Source organism: Bombus huntii, unplaced genomic scaffold (genome assembly GCF_024542735.1).
Source record: "Bombus huntii isolate Logan2020A unplaced genomic scaffold, iyBomHunt1.1 ctg00000061.1, whole genome shotgun sequence".
NCBI classification, from domain to species: Eukaryota; Metazoa; Arthropoda; class Insecta; order Hymenoptera; family Apidae; genus Bombus; species Bombus huntii.
This window is the reverse complement of record NW_026099322.1, coordinates 488,893-511,506: the sequence shown is the minus strand read 5'-3', so window position 1 is coordinate 511,506 and position 22,614 is coordinate 488,893. Positions and strand designations below refer to the sequence as shown.

Genomic DNA, 22,614 nt, shown 5'->3' with positions numbered 1-22,614 from the left:
CGCCATGCGGCTTACCATAGGTCATATTCTTAACTATCGATCGCGGCACTATAATGTCGCAGACGGATCGTCGCGTCTGCCCGGCAAACAAACATTGTAGTGGCAAGCGCATGGTTCATTAAGCAGGGCGACTTCCAGAAACGTCGACTCGTGGCCCGTATTTTACCTCGCAGTAAAAGAATGTGGCGTGATCCGAACGTAGTGGGGGTCGCCTTCCAGAAAAAACGAAAAAAATCGAAAGGCGTTCAGAACTTTTCGAGAAGTCGAACCGTCAACACATGTGGTATGTCGCGCATTACTTATCAACCAAAACGCAGTTACATTTTTTTTGTTCCATTTATATCTTTCTAGTTAATAAGTTGTTGAAATAAACATTAATTTATTTGTGTTAATTCTGTGGAATTTCATTGAACTACCCTTATTATCATAATCGAAATAAGGGGATCGATCAGTTCGTGGCGTCGATTATTTAATCGTAACGGGAACTTACAACTCTCGTTGACGTGCTATCTCGCGATCGCGTCTCTCCGCGAACGGTCGAAACGCCTATTTTTTAATGAACGACGTCTCCCACTAGAGACTTTCTCTCGAGAGCGGCTAGCATCCTTTTCTAACCACCGATATACAAATTGACCAATTAGCAGCAATGCCAATTTCCCTTACTTTCTGAACGAAGGTTGTCCTCGACGAATCCGATTTTTCCTCTGCAATATTATTAAAGCTACACATTTCGAATTTTCCAATTATGCCGAAACAATTGCGTGAACCACTCTATATATTCCATACAATAAACTATTTTTTGCGTTTTAAAGTAGTTGAATATTTTATTAAAATACTCTGAGCAATTCTCAGGTTTCTGTGAAAACAAGATAACCCAAATGTAGTTGTGTTTCCTTCAGAATTATGCAGATTTTATTTGAAATATGTGAGGTGTAAGTGACCCCGACGTGATCGAGCTAATGAGATTTCAATTATCGTGATTCCGGGCGCGCCTACGATATGTCAAACAAGAATAAAACAGTTACGACCAGTGAAGAGTTCGCGTGCCTTTGACGATGCCCTAGAAGATAGTGCTATGGTTCTCCTTACTAGAGAGATAGCTCGCGGCGGCGAGCATCGCGGGCGATGAAGAAAAATCTACGGCCCTCCAAGGGTGTCTAGAACCTGAGTACTTAGAGCGAATCGAGGACATAGCGTTGAATCCCCCGGCCACCACAATATGATAAACTCAAGGACGAAACACTTCTCTCTCCTTTTCCTTTATTTGTCGGCTCTACATCCATCCCCCTTGCTTACTCAAGTTGTTGTTTGTCTATATACGATTCAGCAGCTATGGAACCACATATGGGCAAGATGGATTGACAGAAAGGAAGCGGAGGATGTAATTGAAGGATGAGCGTTGTAATGAATTGGTTTTGGTTTGTAAATATATTTGTTATGTTCTTGCAGCACTTCTTCTTTGCATTCTCAAGTCCCTTGGACGGCCTTTAGGAGAGAACAAAGACACAAATGATAATTGTAGCTGCTGGCTGTAGATGTCGCTGCTAGGGTACTGCTGTATTTTCTTTTCATTTAAGAATCGTGGAAGAAAAATCGGACTACGGTCGCCGGGATTTAAGAACCCAGATCCCGAACGCTCGTAACTTGAGACGCTAACCACTGCGCTGCCGTTGTCTGGTATTAGTTAGTGTCGAGTTGTCGTATTTGTGCTGTCGAGTGCCGCCACATATGTATGCATTTATGAATCGAGTGGTTTACAAGTAATTACAATCGATATACATTACAAGTAATTACAATTTATTACAAATGACTCGCTGTGCATATTACTATAACAGTCAGTACTAATTCTATAGATCAGCAGCATTATAACTTTCCAATAAACAACCGAAAATCACGTCGTTGAATAATAAATGCATTCACTGTAGAACGAAATTATTATTACGAATATAAGAGAAACGATTTAAAAACCATGTATTTTTTCATTTAAATTATTTGCATTTGCAAAGGGAGATACAAAATTTTAACAACGTTGCAAATTATAAAGACACAAATTACAGTTTCGTGTTTAAGTTATTGTTCAGAGTTTGTTGGAATACAACGATATTAATCGCATACAGATGAGGTGATTGATCGAACGGATTCTTTCCTTCGTTGTTCAGCGATATCCTCATTAGCGTGCGTTCGTGAGATGTACCACGGCGGCTAGCACGTGCATGCTCTTTCGAGAATTCGGCGGAAGAAGCGTAGGAATATGGATGGAACATTCCCGATGGGCACGTCGAGAAGCTACTAGAAGGTTCTGCGGCACATGTGACGCCACACAGACACCCACACAGGTCACACTCATTACTGCATAGAGAGTGGGGTTCAAAACCTTTTCAAGGGCCATGGGTCACTAAGCCAGTCAGTCTGTGTCTGTGTCTGTGCCAGTCAGTCAACTGTCTACATTCCAGAACACACACACTTATAATTCCTGTAATAATTGTTTAATAAATATCACATTATATTGTTTCAACACAAACATTGTGTCTTCCACAGATTATTAATCTTAATTCCAAGATTAAATTCTAACAGAGCTTCCTAATAATTATGGTACAATTGGTAAAATGATGATTTTACATGAAAAAAGTAAAAAATATATTAGATAATTGAAATAACGCGATATAAATATAATTGAAATAACATCAGTAAGAACGGATGTTTTAAGCTTTCGATTTTGAGAAAACAGGGTATGAATATGTTTAGTTAAAAAGCAATCCGTGTTTATTCGAGCATTCGCGGAGAGACGCGATCGCGAGAAAGCACGTCAACGGGAGTAGTAAATTCCCGTTGCAATTAGATAACCGACGCCACGAACTGATCGATCCCCTGATTTATTTATCCCGATAATAGGGGTGGTTCAATGAATTTAACACTGTATTAACAGGTTAATATAGCTTGTATATTTAAAAATAATGAATGTAATAATAAAAACGTCACAAATTATTTAGCGATAAATACAGTTGATATGTTATAGGAATTCGACCCGACTTTGCGATATCTCTCAATGAATTCGTTAGACTAAGCAGTTTATAACGTTTGACTCTTCAGAAGGGACCGATTACTCTTCGATCCTTTTCGTTGTCTTCTCTGGAAGACGACCCCCACTACGCTCGGATCACGCCACCGTTCGCGCCTATGATCACGTATACCAGCTTCTTTATGCGGATAAAATAACGCACCGAAGGCGAATAGATGTTTCTGGAACTCGCTGCTTGACGACAACTATGCGTTTATCGCTACTTTGTGTATATCTCGACGGTCATGTAAGACGATCTGTTTGCGACGGTTAGGAACACGGCCTATAGTAAGCCTTGGGGCGTAATAAACGGAGAGAATAGAATAATCTACAGAATTATCAACGGTGAAGTATATAAATATACTAACGACTCAGAAAACATAATTGAAGTGAGTTGCTTAGATATGAAATTATTGTTAATAACTAAAAGAATAATAGTACAAGTTAGATTAGCAGAGAGACAAACGTGATTGTGCAGTGAGTCTAGGAAACAGGATAAAATATAAAACAAATAAAAATGGAATATACAATACGTCCTATCCAAGAAGATTGGATACCAACTAATGCATAATAAAAGAATGTCCGCAATATTTGGAATTAAGAACAAAATTCTTAAAATAAACAACCACCATCTTTATGAACAGAGAAAATTGATTATTGAGACTAAAGAATTTTATTAAGAAACAACATGACGCTCAGAGCATAATAACTGAAGTTATAATAAGCTGAGCACAACTCAAAAACTTAGCTATGACCCTTTTGTAATAACTAACAAACAAACATTTCAAACTTAATTAATTATAAACAAGCTACAGATAATTTGAAGTTAGATATGAACAAGCTTAATAACAAAATTACATAAATAGAATTTTTCTTATTTAAATGCGACAGTTCGTAGTACAAAACAAATTTTGTTCAGGAATAAGGTTTTCTGAAAATTTCCAGCGAAAATTTTTGCAAAAATTTCCTAAAGGAATTATAATCTATGAGATAAATGAAATAAAAATACAAAAACCAACTGATATTAAAAGAAGAATGATTATTTTACAAGATCATATGAAACTGTGTAAGGGATTACATATGTAACATATTGTCCCGATGTACACATATTTGCGAAGCGACTTACTACCCTGTATATTCCAGAAACTTCTTAGTTTGCCCCAGCCTTAGCAATTTGAAACTATTTTATTAAAATTAAGAATTTTCCACATTAGATCGAACGCACTTCTAATAGGTACCAAACAGTATATATATATAGCAAGATTTCACATATCTCTAAATTATTCACAGAAAATTAATACGGCACATAAATTAGACTTCGGATTGTAAATATTAAGAATAAATAACCGATACAGTCTCACAAAAATAGAAGGATAAAGATAGAGATAAGGGATCAAAAACAACAGTTATTTTTCAAATTTGTATGAAAAGCCCTTAAGAAAATAAGTTCCTCCTTAAATTGAAAACAGTTATATGTATAGAAATCAAACTTGCGATAAAAGTAAAAAAGATAGAAAATAAGAAAATTGTATTTGTTTTTATGACTCACTTTTACATGTAGTATAATTTCCACCGCTATTTTAGCATAGAACGCTATTTTCAAACACGAACTGTTCCAACTCGATAGTCCCTTGCTTTATTGTAAACGGAAAATTCTTTCGTGTTCTCAACCAAATTTATCAAATTCCAGCAATGACACATGCTATGTGATTGTCAGTAGAACATGGAGAAATGTTTCCAGTAAAGTTTCGAGCGACTTATCGCCGATTTTCAGGAGACACTGCGACGATATCGCGTGTACAGTGCTTCTATCGGTGTTGATGCGCTTTAATACATAGTGCAAGAGAACACTAATAAGATTTCCCAGTGGGCCTGTAAATCCTTATAGATCACTCAAAAATATATCATATTGTTTGTTTCAACTACTAGCAATTTAAAACGTCGTCTACATATATTTAGAAAGTTAGCAAAGACATATATTTATTCCTGAGCATGATTTCTATCAGTTGAGCGTTGTAGCAAAATGTCCGATACAATTTAATGTTGAATTTGTCTTTTTTTTAGGCTAGCTTGATTGGATTACAGGTAGATTTAAACGATCCGTGTGTTGCATCTCCAAGGCATTTTCGACTCATCGATACGCAGTGATACCCGGCAAACTTCTAGTGGACAAGCGACGTTGCTTGCAGGCAGTTTATATACATGTTTTGGCATGTGTTGTCGGCAGGCAATGTCTACAGACGCCTGTAGTCTGCCCGTACGCGCCTTAAGTTTCACTGACAGACATTGTCCGCCGATTACTACGACATCTGTCTGTGGACAATAGGCCGTCAGTGTGGAGTTATCTTTACCCGAATAATTTAAGAAATATAAAATAAACTTCAACGAAAAGTTGCTAGCTTCGATATCTTACTAATACAATGTTATCGAAATTGAATAAACCTCGTTACTGTATTTAAAAGGAAATTGCATTTATATTTCAAGTTTATAGAGACAACAACAACAACCAAACAAAGAATCGCAACGAAGAAATAAACGGATACAACAAACAGAACACTGGATCGAAGATAGAACAATAAACAAGATAGAACCAAGAAAACAACAGTAACGAAGAACCGGGGCGCAGAAAAAAGCACGAAGCGTGCGAGCTGGAGAGGAAACCTGTGACCGTCGGTGCAAGCGGTAAGCATACAAAATGGTTGTCGAGCAGGAATAATCGGCTGGAGAGCCAACCTGCTGGGACCGAGCTATATGGTGGCAGGTATCGCGTGGCGCCAGCTAAGCGAGCTGCCGCCCGAAAGGGTAGGTTTAACTTGTCCAATGATCCGCAAGGAGAGGGCAAGTCGCGCGCCGACCATCTATGCGCGCCATTCCCAAGTCGAACGCGAACATCTAAATGCGAAGCCAGTATGCGTTTTTACTGCAGGTATGGCGCGGTCGACCAAAAGGTCGGGCCCTCAAACGCACACATTACTTGTACAATTTGAGTGCTGCAGATACGGAAAAGCAATTTATAATTTATCGTAATTTATCGTAATGCGAATTTTGGCGCGTCGTCATAAATAGATTTTTATTTAAAACGAAATTGTTAAATATCCTTTTGTATCAATTCACATAACGTTAATAAATCAATATTAGACATATTACTCATAAATTGTACATATCTTTGTGCATATACGCATAGTTTTCGTGCATATATCAATATTTGTATATTTTATGTGTATAACTTTCATATGCTTTTCGCAAATTTTACATTCATAAACATCTGCAATCTACACGTTACGTTTTTCGTTGTATTTACAAGTACGGACATTAGATATTCTATTACATTCTTTTATTATAATCTTTTGATATATTTATAGTTGTTTAATTATTAGGTCATCCCATAAGTTCGTGCCGTTTTTCGAGAGGTTATATATGTTAAGATCGTTTACATACCTTTCAGTTTCATGAAAAAATGTAATCCCCCTCTCGTTGTACAACTTCTTCCCATTTTTCTGGTAGGTTCCGTCTGGATAAAAGTTCTCTTGTTTTTCTTTAAAATAATTTTCTATGCTATTTTTGAGAGTGTCAATATTTTCCAATTTTTTAGCTACTAAAAAGTGTTGTAATGCTCTGAACAGGTGGTAATCAGATGAGGCAAAGTCTGGGGAATATGGAGGATGTGGTAAAATTTTTCAATTAAATTCAGACAATTTTTTTGTAACGCTTTTCGCGACATGCTGTTTAGCATTGTCGTGATGGAAGATAACGTTGTTCCTATTCACTAAACCTGGCCGTTTTTCAGCTAGTGCTTCCCTTAATTTTTCCAACTGAGCGCAATATTTGTCTGAATTAATGGTATCACCACTAGATAAAAGTTCAAAATAGAGTATTCCTTTATAATCCCACCATACACACAAAAGAACTTTACGTGGATGTAACCCTGGTTTTGCACAGCGTTCAGGTGGCTGATTTCGTTGGGATCAGCTACGTTTCCGTTCAGGGTTTTCGAAAAGTATCCACTTTTCATCACCAGTTACCAGGGGCGTTTAAGGAATGGTTCACGTTTATTACGTGCAATTAATGACATGCACGCTGTCATTCGTTCAAGACGGTTCCGTTCCGTAAGTTCATGGGGCACCCAAACGTTCAACTTTGACACCATCCCCATTTTTTTTAAACACCTATGAATCGTTGTCTTAGGTATTTTCAGGACATTTGACATCTCTTGAACTGTCAAACTTGGTGATTTTTCAACAAGATCCCGAATTTTATCTCCGTCTGTCTGAGGAGGACGCCCGGAGCGTACCTCCTCTTCTAAACAGAAATTCCCAGCTCTAAAACGTTGGAACCACTTCCTACAGGTGCGAGATGAAAGCGCATTTTCTCCGTAAACAGCACATATGTTTTTCCTGGCAATTGTTACCGAACTTTCTTTCCGAAATTCATATAACATGAGATGTCGAAAATGGATACGCATTTCACTCGTGATTTTTTACTGTTAGAAGTCACTGTGTTCACTATATTACGATCTTATGCCCACGAAGATCTACTCTAGCCTGTTCTCGATCAGCTAAGCTCAAGTGCATTGGTCCCTTATCGCCGTATGTTTAGAAATCGACACATGAAATATATACACAAAAGTGTATAAATATATACACAAAAACTTATGGGATCACCTAATATGTAAACGATTTTGAACTATTTAATTTAATAAAGACCTTAGATCGACGGATTTTAATTGCTGTCACATAATCGTTAATTCATTACTTTTCCTCCAACTGTCACGAATTTTCACAAAGTGTGTATTTCGGATCGTTAATCTCATACGGATGTAAACATCATTTTCTTAATAATCTTGGTCAATCATGTATCACATTTTCTATAAAATCTATAAGATCAGCAAGTGCTCTAATACTTGTGAATAATCATATATCTTAATTCGTGCCTTTTGTATTAATACGGAAGCTTCATGCGAGAAAGAATTTTCGATATAAATGTTCTCAATGTTGTAAATCGAGTTCTGCCAGAGCAACCGAGCTAAACGGACGTGTAAAACAGTGCTTCAGAAAAAGTGCGGCAAGTGGGGAAGAGAAAGTTACGACAACGCCCATAGCTAAATGGTGGAAACTCGTGTCTTCTACTAAGAAGACTACAAGCAAAACTAAAATGAAAAAGCACATCCCACCGATAAAAATAATTAACAAAGACGAACAATACTACATAAATAAAACAACAAACATATCAAAACCAAGCCAACCAATAAACGAAGAACAGGAATGCTCAGCTACAAACGAAGTTGATATGAAAACAATACCAAACAATGAAGAGAATATTACCAATAACGAATTAACCCAACAGGATGAAAGCTGGAAGGTGGCAAGTTATAACAAGAAACGAAAAATAACAGGAAATTCAGATACAGAAAAGCAGCGATGGCTGCAAGAATTACCATTAAGAAACTCCTTCAGCTCACTTACGGAAGAAATAGACGACCCAACAACCAAAAACACAACTAAATCAACGCAAACTACAAAACCACCACCAATATTTGTCGACGCCCAGATAATAGACCCGCTTATTGATCGACTAAACGATATAGTTGGGAAGGAAAACTACACAATAAAACAAACAAAATTAGAACAAGTAAAAATTCAAATAAACACCCCAGAAAATTATAGGAAAGTGATAAAGGAATTAAAAGAAAAAACGCTGTGTACCACACATACCAGCTGAAAACGGAAAGGAGCTACGAAATAGTTATAAGAGGACTACATTCAAAAACTAACACAAAAAAAATTAAGTGACGAATTAGCAAAAATTGGTCACCAAACAAGAGCAATAAACAATATGACAAGATACGATACGAAGCATTTAACAACACACTGTCCATACGTAGGGAAAATAAATGAAGTAAATGTTAAGGAAATTCGAGGATTTGGAAATACAAATTATTGACTATATTTCCCACACAACAGTTATACATCTATATTACTCTCTGAAAACGTCTTGCACGCACGCTGGTCGCCAACCGACTATCCTAGATTCTTCTAACATCTGGCAACAGTCTTTTGTCTCCACTAAGACCTTGACGCCCTCTAACCCTTACACACACACTCTCATGTACAGTGTAAATGTATCACTTCCCTAACACGCCTCCTTACATTTATACTGTACACTTAATTTTATTTACATACTTGTCGAATTAACAAAATATTTAACATTTATCGCTTTATTTACATTTCTCTTATTTTACATTCATCCATGACCTAAACCTTTCAAATTTCTCTCTACACAGTGCCTTCGTAAAAATATCCGCAGTGTTTTCTTCTGTACTTACTTTTATTATGTTTATCTTATTTTCCTTTACGTACTCGTGAACGTAGTGGTAATGAACTTCGATGTGTTTAGAATTTTTTGTAAAAGTTCCGTATTTTGCTATACTCATTACTCCAGAGTTATCCTCATAGATTTTTACAGGGTTATCGTCTACATTTACATCGAAGATTTTCATTAGTTCTCTGATAGTCATTACTTCGCTCACCGCTTCCGATAGAGCAACATACTCTGCATACGTCGAGGCTTTTGTCACACACCTTTGTTTTTTAGACTTCCATCCAATTACATTTCCATACCATCTAATTACATACCCAGAAGTCGATTTCCTATCTATATGATCTCCTGCCCAATCAGCGTCCACATAACAATCTATCGTTTCGCACTTTTCATTTCTTTTATAATGTAGCCCTAAATCTCTAGTCCGGTACAAATATTTCAATATTCGCAAGGCATATTTAAAATGTGTCTCGTTACAACAATCTTGAAATCTGCTCAGATAATTCACACTATAACTTATATCGGGTCTGGTATTTACACTAATATACAGCAATGCGCCAATTAAATTCTTGTATCCAATGTCCTCTCTATTTATCTCAGCTTTTTCAATTTTTAAGTTGGTCTCCATAGGTGTACAGTACAATTTGCTGTTATGTAATTTATATTTGTTTGCTAATGATTCTATGTATTTCTTTTGGCTTAATCTCATTTCATTTTTTAAATAATCATACTCTACATTTATTCCAAGATATTCTTTTACTTCACCTAAATCTTTCATTTCAAATTTATCAGTTAATAATTTTTTTTACACTTTGTATCTTCCCTTTGTTTTTACTACAAATCAACAAATCGTCTACGTATATTAACAAATAAACAACATTTTCTCCCTCTCCATAAGTATATAGGCACAGCTCTATATTGTTCTTTTTAAAACCTAATCTCGTCACATACTTATCAAAACACTCATACCAGTCCCTCGGACTTTCTTTTAACCCATAAAGCGCTTTCGATAATTTACAAACTCTATTCGTTCCGTCCGCATATCCCTTTGGTTGATTTACATATACCTCCGAGCTTACTTCACCATTTAAAAAGGCAGTTTCTACATCCATTTGCTCAATTATTAATCCATTTTGACAACAATATGATAGCAATATCTTAAAGGTCTGATTACTCGCCACTCGAGAATATATGTCATCGGCTACGTTTCTTTGTTGAAATCCCCTTACCACTAATCTAGCCTTATACCTGTCCTCTGATTTTTTTCGTGTAAACCCATTTTACATCTAATATTTCTTTGCCTTTTACCCTTTCTACCAATTTCCAAGTTTTATTCTTATAGAGACATTCTATTTCCTTATCCATAGCCTGTTTCCAAACTTCATTATTTTCGCAACCAATCGCCTCCTCAAATGTACGAGGGATATCTACTTTACAATAATTTGCATGAATCTCGCAAATATTTTCCTTTTCTGGATACCTTACTGGAGTTTTCTTAATACGTGTAGATCTCCTAGGAGTGTTTGAGCTTTCAATACTACTATTATTTTCATCTTTCCTACCTTCTAACTCTTCCATATCCATACCATCCAATGAATAGTTATCTTCGCTATCATTTCTATCTGCCTCTAATGAATTTTCCTCAAAACCGATACATTTAGTGTCTGTCTCTATGACCTCTACATGTCTAGCTATTGTTATGTTCCCACCTAATAAGACTCTGTATCCTACTTCACTATATCCTAATAGAATTCCCATATCTGCCTTCTTGTCCCATTTGGAAACTCTTTTTTGTTCTGGCCTTCTTACAAAAACTTTACTTCCATATAGATGTAGATTTTTAACACTTGGTTTTTTCCCGAAGAATATTTCAAAAGGTGTCTTTCTTTCTATAGTATTCGCTAATATTCGATTTTTCAAGTATGCCGCTGTACAAACTATTTCCGGCCAGTACCTTTTATGTACTTTCGCTTCCGCTAACAAGCAACGCGCCATGTCCATCACTGTTCTATTATACCTTTCCGCTGTCCCGTTTAATTCATGTACGTATGTTGAGCAATTATTTATTCTTATACCTTTATCCCTAGCAAATTTATAAATTCGATTATTTAAATATTCTTTACCATTATCGCATCTTAATATTTTTAACCTCTTGCCCGTTAAATTTTCGGCTTCATTTACGAACTGTACGAAAGAATCAAAGACCTCATCTTTTGATTTTATACAATAGATCCTAGCTATTTTACTATAATCATCGATAAATGAAATGAAATATTTTTCTCCATTGAATCCGGTAGTCTTAAAGGGACCACATACGTCCGTATGAATAATTTCCATTATTTCCCTAGTCTTAGTTCGATTATTTTTGAAAGGTAAGTTATGCATTTTGCTTTCTATACACACCCTACATTTCAAAAGTTCCTTTTCAAATTCATTCGGTATGCCAGTCACTAGTTGCTCTTTACCCAAAATCTCTAAATATTTAAAATTTACGTGTCCTAGCATCCTATGCCATCTTTCCTTTTTACTCATACCACTACGTTCGGCGCTGTTTACTAAGTGCGCCGTTGCTGTCCATATGCCTGCTCTTGAGTTTCCATGCTCGCCCGTGCCGGTTCTTGATTGACGATGAAAGTTTCTACGTCCTCTGCTCGTATTGCCTTTGTTCCCTCTTCCTCTGTTTCGACCACGTGTTGGCCCATGCCAATAGCCGTTACTGCTTCCCGCTTGGACGCCATTTTGACACTCTCTCGCAAAGTGTCCTAATCTTCCACATCTGAAGCATCCTTCCTTTTTTGCAGAAAAGGCGTTGGTTTGCCTTTCTCCTCGATTGGATTTATTTTTCTTCTCTGCTATCTCTATTTTATTTTTTACATACGCTACCGTTTGATCCTCTTCTTTCAATGCGTCTATTATGTCCGCTATGTAGCTGTATTCTTCGGGTAACGTATTCAGCATGTAATTCAGCTTTTCCCTCTCACTTACTTGTGCGCCCGCACTTTTTAATTCATTGATTAATTTCTCAAAATCGTTAAAGAATGATGCTGAATCACTGTAGTTCTCCAGTTTTATGTTTTCCAATCTCCTTCTGCATACGATCTGCAGTGCCGTCGACTCTTTCAAGTACATTTCATCGAACCTTTTTATTATATCATACGCCGTTTTTCCTTCCCTAACATACTCCAATTGTCTGTTCGATATTGCACTATAAATTATATTAATCGCCTTCAAATCCTTTTTGTCCCAGTCTTCATCGTCTCTTTCGTTCTTCATTCTAGTTGTAGCAACCTCGCATTCCTTATATTTGAAAAACATCGTGATTCTTTGCTTCCACATTCCATAATCCTCACCATCGAATATAGGTATCATGATTTCCGATCTCTCCATTTTAATTGATTCTTCTTTTTTTCTTTTCTTACTCAAGCGTTCCTACGTGCTCGAAGTATATTTTTTCCTCTGAAAGTTTTTTTTTCCTTACTGAAAACTCACTCGCAAGATCGTAACCACGCACCAAATATCTTGCAAAACTAGTAACCACGCTCTGCTACCATGTTAAGGAAATTCGAGGATTTGGGAATACAAATTATTGACTATATTTCCCACGCAACAGTTATACATCTATATTACACTCTGAAGAACGTCTTGCACGCACGCTGGTCGCCAACCGACTATCCTAGATTCTTCTAACATCTGGCAACAGTCTTTTGTCTCCACTAAGACCTTGACGCCCTCTGGCCCTTACACACACACTCTCATGTACAGTGTAAATGTATCACTTCCCTAACACAATTATCCCGCGTTAGGTTCAATCAGGTTAGTCCCACGCGAAATTGATCCAACCATGCGAAAACGAGTGTATTCTGATTTCTGTCGCAGATACTTCTGGCTAGTGCACTTCTTTTACGCTTCTCATCGCGACTTCTGACGACTAACGAAGATGTTCGGCATTTTGACACTCTACATGAAGATGATGATAATTGCGGTCTGTGTACCGCCTACCCTTCCTTCTATTCTTCCGTTAAAGACTGGTAAGTTGATACTGATTAATTATGCGATCGAAATCCTATATAATGGCTACAAAAAATATTTGCATCATTATTCTCGTTTCCTAATGAATCGCTGTTTTAATCAAGTTTTATATTGCATCAAATTTCTGTAGTTACACGAAAGTACTAAATTATAGAAAACTTGATATACACGGATTTAATTAATTGATAAATTAGTCAATATATAGGCATTATTATTTCACGTGAAATTTTACAACGTCAAAAACCTAATATTCCTGTACGAGCAGTATTAATCACAAATTGTGAGAATGCCTACTGATAAGGAAGAAAGATAATATAGAAAACGCAGACTTGTGGAAAGAGAATCCCTGACATTAGACACGAATACGCGATTTCACGAAATATTTTATGGTATATCTAAGATAGAGAATATATATAGAGTACATATAAGTATATATAGGGTAAGAATATATATATAGAGTATATATAAGTACCAAAAATACATCCTAAGACGTGTATGCGATCTACGCTGTATGGGACGTGTTATAAATGGTTTCCGCCACTCAACCGCATTTGAATTTGTGAACACGATCGAACAATTGACACGAATTATTAATTCCCGTCTCTACTCTAGTAACGATTTGCTTTGGAACGAGGTCGAATCGTTCTGATTCCGCGCATGATTAACAAATAATTACAGAGGACATCAATTACTTGGATGGTCTTCCTGAAACTTGATCCAGTTTCGAGAAAATGAAAAATTCGTTTCTTCTCTTTACTTCCCTGTTCCTTCTTTCCTCCTTTTTCCCTTTTTACATCGCTTTGTTTTACATCGCAATTTACATTTATTTGTAAAGTTTGAATCTCCTCGATATTGAAGATGTTGAAGCTGCAAGTATGTATTTCATTTTAATCCATTCGAGACCGAGATTTAATTGTAAGACGATACCTAGGTGTCGGTACGACCTGAATGTTTAGTTGGAATGATTCTGTGTTTTACTCTCTCCAGGGTATCCTTTTCATACTTTGATTTTAAATCGATGACAATCTTATATAGTATGCCTCATTTTTTTTTTTTTTTTTTTTTTTTTTGATATCGGTGACTGCCATATTCTCTTGAGTTTCCAAATCGTAAAGAATCTTTCCCCAGGGATTGGTCAACTGTGTATGCCCCCATGCGACGTAACTTGCTGAAGGAACACGAGCCGATGATATGCAGGCAACGTATAATTGATTATCATTCGCTCTGGAACGCTTAAGTAATGACCAGTGCAGTGGTCCAGTGGTCATATTGAATGCCGCTGGATATATCAGCATTTGGCAACCTAACCCAGAGAAGCAGGAAATATGAAGCCACCGAATACCAATTAACTTCGTAGTTGCACGGTTCACATTCCATCATTTCTGAATATGCGAGGACAGTCCTCTTATTGTGCTTTTAATTCTTTTATTTGTTTCATTTTCAGCAAATATACTGGTTTTTTAAATTAAGCTTCTTTTTATACAGAGTTACAGATTATATTAATTTTATATAGAATATATTTAAGAAAGATATTTAATTTTTTGCTAGTTAAGTATTGATCGATTAAGTTACTGTACCTTTGTTACGATAAATGCGTGCCATTTCCTCGAATCTAATATCATAGCAAATGCCAATACCTATTTTGCAGCCCTTCACGTCGAACGTCGTTAGGGAGTTACCAGGACTGAGTGAATCACTCTCTCGAAAAGTAATCTTATTAGGAATGTCGATGTCGAATAGATGTACCTAATAACATAAAAATGTAGTCGCTAATTCTATTGCTGCAACTTTTGTAATTTAATATCAAAGTTACCAACTCCTAAACTTTAATTATTTTTTATTTAATAACTGACAGCGTTTTTATCACTTTCTTTTATTAAAAAATCTTATCATTTAATAATGTTTAAAAAGGAGAAAAAATAAGTATAATAATATTTTAAGTATGTGAAAAATTTATATTACACATTACAACAAAAATGGGCGTTTCCCGTATCATAACGTATTTTATAAACCGTAAATTATAGAATTGGTTATAGTATACGTATGTACATATGTATATTCCTAAATTATTCCTAGATAGAGTCACTTTCTTCACCCCAATATTTTCAAATCCAAAGCCATAAAGGAATATATTACTTACCTTTCGGTGTTTTGCTATCAAAGTTCCATCGGGACCCCAAATAGTACAGGTATTGTACAATTTATCGCCCTCTATTTCAGGCATCGTACCACCAACTACATAGATGTTGTTTTCTTTAGCTGCGTTCGATGAAGCAACGCTCGTTTCACCATCAGGAATACTCTCGGCGTATTTTCGAAAGTACTCTGCATTGCAATATTTCAATTAATGAAAAATAACTGTCTTTTGTTCCAACCATAAATTAAATTGAAATGTTTGTCAGTTTTTTATTTTTTAAATTATTAAAATAACTAAGTTTTATATTTCGACTTAATTAAATATGCAATTACTTAGCTAATAGTATATATAATAAATTGTTTCTACAGGTTCAAAATGAAAAATGAATATTTAGAAATATTTAATTACGACAATGCTATTTGTGTTAGCATCAGTGGCTTGTTACTCAACGACTTTGCTAGTACTTTTTCAAACATAAAGTTAATTTTCAATTAACACTTATACTAGAGGCGGAATTATAAATGCAAAATAATTGATAATACTAATTTATAAGTACCTAATTATTAGTATCTTAAAAAATATATTTATACAAAAATCACGATAATCATGAAAATGGGGAAATCCTATATTCTCGAATCAATTCACAATTTATTTTGTATATTAATTAGATTCCGCGCTCATCAGTACGTACTCACTGGCGACATCGAGAAAATGTATCGGCAATTCCTCGTACGACCAGAGGATCGGAAATATCAAAGGATATTATGGCGCAGCGCGAGTGGAGAAACAGAAACATATGAGCTTAACACCGTAATACTCTTATCATAGAAATAGAAGCAGTCCTCAATTCCCGCCCGCTAACTCCTATCTCCACCGATCCAAATGATCTCCTAGCCCTCACTCCCGGACATTTCCTCATTGGCGATTCATTAATGTGCTTACGTGATCGAGATTTCAGAGACATTCCATCGAACCGACTCTCCAAATGGCAGCATATCCAACAGCTTAAACAACATTTTTGGAACCGCTGGCATAAGGAGTATTTGAACGAGCTAACCAACCGCAATAAATGGAGCAAGGGTGGACACAGCATCCAAAAGGGCACAATCGTCATCCTCAGAGAGGACAACGTTCCCTCCATGCATTGGCCTCTGGGCCGAGTTATCAAGGTTCATCCAGGCGCCGATGGTGTCATCCGGACAGCTACAGTTCAGACGGCAAAGAGCATTTTGGATCGGGGCGTCAAAAGGCTTGTCCCACTGCCAATTCAACCCGATCTCGAGAAACCCGAACAACTAGCCACCGAGACGAAATAAGATGGGAACTTCAACCACACCTCCCTAGTTTGATCGGTACCCTCTCAACGGGGGGAGAATGTTACGCCATGCGGCTTACCATAGGTCATATTCTTAACTATCGATCGCGGCACTATAATGTCGCAGACGGATCGTCGCGTCTGCCCGGCAAACAAACATTGTAGTGGCAAGCGCATGGTTCATTAAGCAGGGCGACTTCCAGAAACGTCGACTCGTGGCCCGTATTTTACCTCGCAGTAAAAGAATGTGGCGTGATCCGAACGTAGTGGGGGTCGCCTTCCAGAAAAAACGAAAAAAATCGAAAGGCGTTCAGAACTTTTCGAGAAGTCGAACCGTCAACACATGTGGTATGTCGCGCATTACTTATCAACCAAAACGCAGTTACATTTTTTTTGTTCCATTTATATCTTTCTAGTTAATAAGTTGTTGAAATAAACATTAATTTATTTGTGTTAATTCTGTGGAATTTCATTGAACTACCCTTATTATCATAATCGAAATAAGGGGATCGATCAGTTCGTGGCGTCGATTATTTAATCGTAACGGGAACTTACAACTCTCGTTGACGTGCTATCTCGCGATCGCGTCTCTCCGCGAACGGTCGAAACGCCTATTTTTTAATGAACGACGTCTCCCACTAGAGACTTTCTCTCGAGAGCGGCTAGCATCCTTTTCTAACCACCGATATACAAATTGACCAATTAGCAGCAATGCCAATTTCCCTTACTTTCTGAACGAAGGTTGTCCTCGACGAATCCGATTTTTCCTCTGCAATATTATTAAAGCTACACATTTCGAATTTTCCAATTATGCCGAAACAATTGCGTGAACCACTCTATATATTCCATACAATAAACTATTTTTTGCGTTTTAAAGTAGTTGAATATTTTATTAAAATACTCTGAGCAATTCTCAGGTTTCTGTGAAAACAAGATAACCCAAATGTAGTTGTGTTTCCTTCAGAATTATGCAGATTTTATTTGAAATATGTGAGGTGTAAGTGACCCCGACGTGATCGAGCTAATGAGATTTCAATTATCGTGATTCCGGGCGCGCCTACGATATGTCAAACAAGAATAAAACAGTTACGACCAGTGAAGAGTTCGCGTGCCTTTGACGATGCCCTAGAAGATAGTGCTATGGTTCTCCTTACTAGAGAGATAGCTCGCGGCGGCGAGCATCGCGGGCGATGAAGAAAAATCTACGGCCCTCCAAGGGTGTCTAGAACCTGAGTACTTAGAGCGAATCGAGGACATAGCGTTGAATCCCCCGGCCACCACAATATGATAAACTCAAGGACGAAACACTTCTCTCTCCTTTTCCTTTATTTGTCGGCTCTACATCCATCCCCCTTGCTTACTCAAGTTGTTGTTTGTCTATATACGATTCAGCAGCTATGGAACCACATATGGGCAAGATGGATTGACAGAAAGGAAGCGGAGGATGTAATTGAAGGATGAGCGTTGTAATGAATTGGTTTTGGTTTGTAAATATATTTGTTATGTTCTTGCAGCACTTCTTCTTTGCATTCTCAAGTCCCTTGGACGGCCTTTAGGAGAGAACAAAGACACAAATGATAATTGTAGCTGCTGGCTGTAGATGTCGCTGCTAGGGTACTGCTGTATTTTCTTTTCATTTAAGAATCGTGGAAGAAAAATCGGACTACGGTCGCCGGGATTTAAGAACCCAGATCCCGAACGCTCGTAACTTGAGACGCTAACCACTGCGCTGCCGTTGTCTGGTATTAGTTAGTGTCGAGTTGTCGTATTTGTGCTGTCGAGTGCCGCCACATATGTATGCATTTATGAATCGAGTGGTTTACAAGTAATTACAATCGATATACATTACAAGTAATTACAATTTATTACAAATGACTCGCTGTGCATATTACTATAACAGTCAGTACTAATTCTATAGATCAGCAGCATTATAACTTTCCAATAAACAACCGAAAATCACGTCGTTGAATAATAAATGCATTCACTGTAGAACGAAATTATTATTACGAATATAAGAGAAACGATTTAAAAACCATGTATTTTTTCATTTAAATTATTTGCATTTGCAAAGGGAGATACAAAATTTTAACAACGTTGCAAATTATAAAGACACAAATTACAGTTTCGTGTTTAAGTTATTGTTCAGAGTTTGTTGGAATACAACGATATTAATCGCATACAGATGAGGTGATTGATCGAACGGATTCTTTCCTTCGTTGTTCAGCGATATCCTCATTAGCGTGCGTTCGTGAGATGTACCACGGCGGCTAGCACGTGCATGCTCTTTCGAGAATTCGGCGGAAGAAGCGTAGGAATATGGATGGAACATTCCCGATGGGCACGTCGAGAAGCTACTAGAAGGTTCTGCGGCACATGTGACGCCACACAGACACCCACACAGGTCACACTCATTACTGCATAGAGAGTGGGGTTCAAAACCTTTTCAAGGGCCATGGGTCACTAAGCCAGTCAGTCTGTGTCTGTGTCTGTGCCAGTCAGTCAACTGTCTACATTCCAGAACACACACACTTATAATTCCTGTAATAATTGTTTAATAAATATCACATTATATTGTTTCAACACAAACATTGTGTCTTCCACAGATTATTAATCTTAATTCCAAGATTAAATTCTAACAGAGCTTCCTAATAATTATGGTACAATTGGTAAAATGATGATTTTACATGAAAAAAGTAAAAAATATATTAGATAATTGAAATAACGCGATATAAATATAATTGAAATAACATCAGTAAGAACGGATGTTTTAAGCTTTCGATTTTGAGAAAACAGGGTATGAATATGTTTAGTTAAAAAGCAATCCGTGTTTATTCGAGCATTCGCGGAGAGACGCGATCGCGAGAAAGCACGTCAACGGGAGTAGTAAATTCCCGTTGCAATTAGATAACCGACGCCACGAACTGATCGATCCCCTGATTTATTTATCCCGATAATAGGGGTGGTTCAATGAATTTAACACTGTATTAACAGGTTAATATAGCTTGTATATTTAAAAATAATGAATGTAATAATAAAAACGTCACAAATTATTTAGCGATAAATACAGTTGATATGTTATAGGAATTCGACCCGACTTTGCGATATCTCTCAATGAATTCGTTAGACTAAGCAGTTTATAACGTTTGACTCTTCAGAAGGGACCGATTACTCTTCGATCCTTTTCGTTGTCTTCTCTGGAAGACGACCCCCACTACGCTCGGATCACGCCACCGTTCGCGCCTATGATCACGTATACCAGCTTCTTTATGCGGATAAAATAACGCACCGAAGGCGAATAGATGTTTCTGGAACTCGCTGCTTGACGACAACTATGCGTTTATCGCTACTTTGTGTATATCTCGACGGTCATGTAAGACGATCTGTTTGCGACGGTTAGGAACACGGCCTATAGTAAGCCTTGGGGCGTAATAAACGGAGAGAATAGAATAATCTACAGAATTATCAACGGTGAAGTATATAAATATACTAACGACTCAGAAAACATAATTGAAGTGAGTTGCTTAGATATGAAATTATTGTTAATAACTAAAAGAATAATAGTACAAGTTAGATTAGCAGAGAGACAAACGTGATTGTGCAGTGAGTCTAGGAAACAGGATAAAATATAAAACAAATAAAAATGGAATATACAATACGTCCTATCCAAGAAGATTGGATACCAACTAATGCATAATAAAAGAATGTCCGCAATATTTGGAATTAAGAACAAAATTCTTAAAATAAACAACCACCATCTTTATGAACAGAGAAAATTGATTATTGAGACTAAAGAATTTTATTAAGAAACAACATGACGCTCAGAGCATAATAACTGAAGTTATAATAAGCTGAGCACAACTCAAAAACTTAGCTATGACCCTTTTGTAATAACTAACAAACAAACATTTCAAACTTAATTAATTATAAACAAGCTACAGATAATTTGAAGTTAGATATGAACAAGCTTAATAACAAAATTACATAAATAGAATTTTTCTTATTTAAATGCGACAGTTCGTAGTACAAAACAAATTTTGTTCAGGAATAAGGTTTTCTGAAAATTTCCAGCGAAAATTTTTGCAAAAATTTCCTAAAGGAATTATAATCTATGAGATAAATGAAATAAAAATACAAAAACCAACTGATATTAAAAGAAGAATGATTATTTTACAAGATCATATGAAACTGTGTAAGGGATTACATATGTAACATATTGTCCCGATGTACACATATTTGCGAAGCGACTTACTACCCTGTATATTCCAGAAACTTCTTAGTTTGCCCCAGCCTTAGCAATTTGAAACTATTTTATTAAAATTAAGAATTTTCCACATTAGATCGAACGCACTTCTAATAGGTACCAAACAGTATATATATATAGCAAGATTTCACATATCTCTAAATTATTCACAGAAAATTAATACGGCACATAAATTAGACTTCGGATTGTAAATATTAAGAATAAATAACCGATACAGTCTCACAAAAATAGAAGGATAAAGATAGAGATAAGGGATCAAAAACAACAGTTATTTTTCAAATTTGTATGAAAAGCCCTTAAGAAAATAAGTTCCTCCTTAAATTGAAAACAGTTATATGTATAGAAATCAAACTTGCGATAAAAGTAAAAAAGATAGAAAATAAGAAAATTGTATTTGTTTTTATGACTCACTTTTACATGTAGTATAATTTCCACCGCTATTTTAGCATAGAACGCTATTTTCAAACACGAACTGTTCCAACTCGATAGTCCCTTGCTTTATTGTAAACGGAAAATTCTTTCGTGTTCTCAACCAAATTTATCAAATTCCAGCAATGACACATGCTATGTGATTGTCAGTAGAACATGGAGAAATGTTTCCAGTAAAGTTTCGAGCGACTTATCGCCGATTTTCAGGAGACACTGCGACGATATCGCGTGTACAGTGCTTCTATCGGTGTTGATGCGCTTTAATACATAGTGCAAGAGAACACTAATAAGATTTCCCAGTGGGCCTGTAAATCCTTATAGATCACTCAAAAATATATCATATTGTTTGTTTCAACTACTAGCAATTTAAAACGTCGTCTACATATATTTAGAAAGTTAGCAAAGACATATATTTATTCCTGAGCATGATTTCTATCAGTTGAGCGTTGTAGCAAAATGTCCGATACAATTTAATGTTGAATTTGTCTTTTTTTTAGGCTAGCTTGATTGGATTACAGGTAGATTTAAACGATCCGTGTGTTGCATCTCCAAGGCATTTTCGACTCATCGATACGCAGTGATACCCGGCAAACTTCTAGTGGACAAGCGACGTTGCTTGCAGGCAGTTTATATACATGTTTTGGCATGTGTTGTCGGCAGGCAATGTCTACAGACGCCTGTAGTCTGCCCGTACGCGCCTTAAGTTTCACTGACAGACATTGTCCGCCGATTACTACGACATCTGTCTGTGGACAATAGGCCGTCAGTGTGGAGTTATCTTTACCCGAATAATTTAAGAAATATAAAATAAACTTCAACGAAAAGTTGCTAGCTTCGATATCTTACTAATACAATGTTATCGAAATTGAATAAACCTCGTTACTGTATTTAAAAGGAAATTGCATTTATATTTCAAGTTTATAGAGACAACAACAACAACCAAACAAAGAATCGCAACGAAGAAATAAACGGATACAACAAACAGAACACTGGATCGAAGATAGAACAATAAACAAGATAGAACCAAGAAAACAACAGTAACGAAGAACCGGGGCGCAGAAAAAAGC

At 36.5% G+C, this 22,614-nt stretch overlaps 1 protein-coding gene across 2 annotated transcripts in view; it reads right to left on the bottom strand.

Annotated features, from left to right (window-relative positions):
• Positions 1-22,614, bottom strand: part of LOC126875985 (omega-amidase NIT2-like) — a 41,353-nt gene that overhangs the window by 3,995 nt on the left and 14,744 nt on the right. Inside the window, exon 5 of one of the 2 annotated variants that reach the window (XR_007693837.1) lies at positions 13,771-14,272. The exons of the other annotated variant lie outside the window; for it this stretch is intronic. The gene's annotated coding sequence lies outside the window, so the exon portion shown is untranslated. Of the gene's footprint in view, positions 1-13,770; positions 14,273-22,614 lie in introns of those variants that run through there. 2 annotated transcript variants of the gene reach the window in all.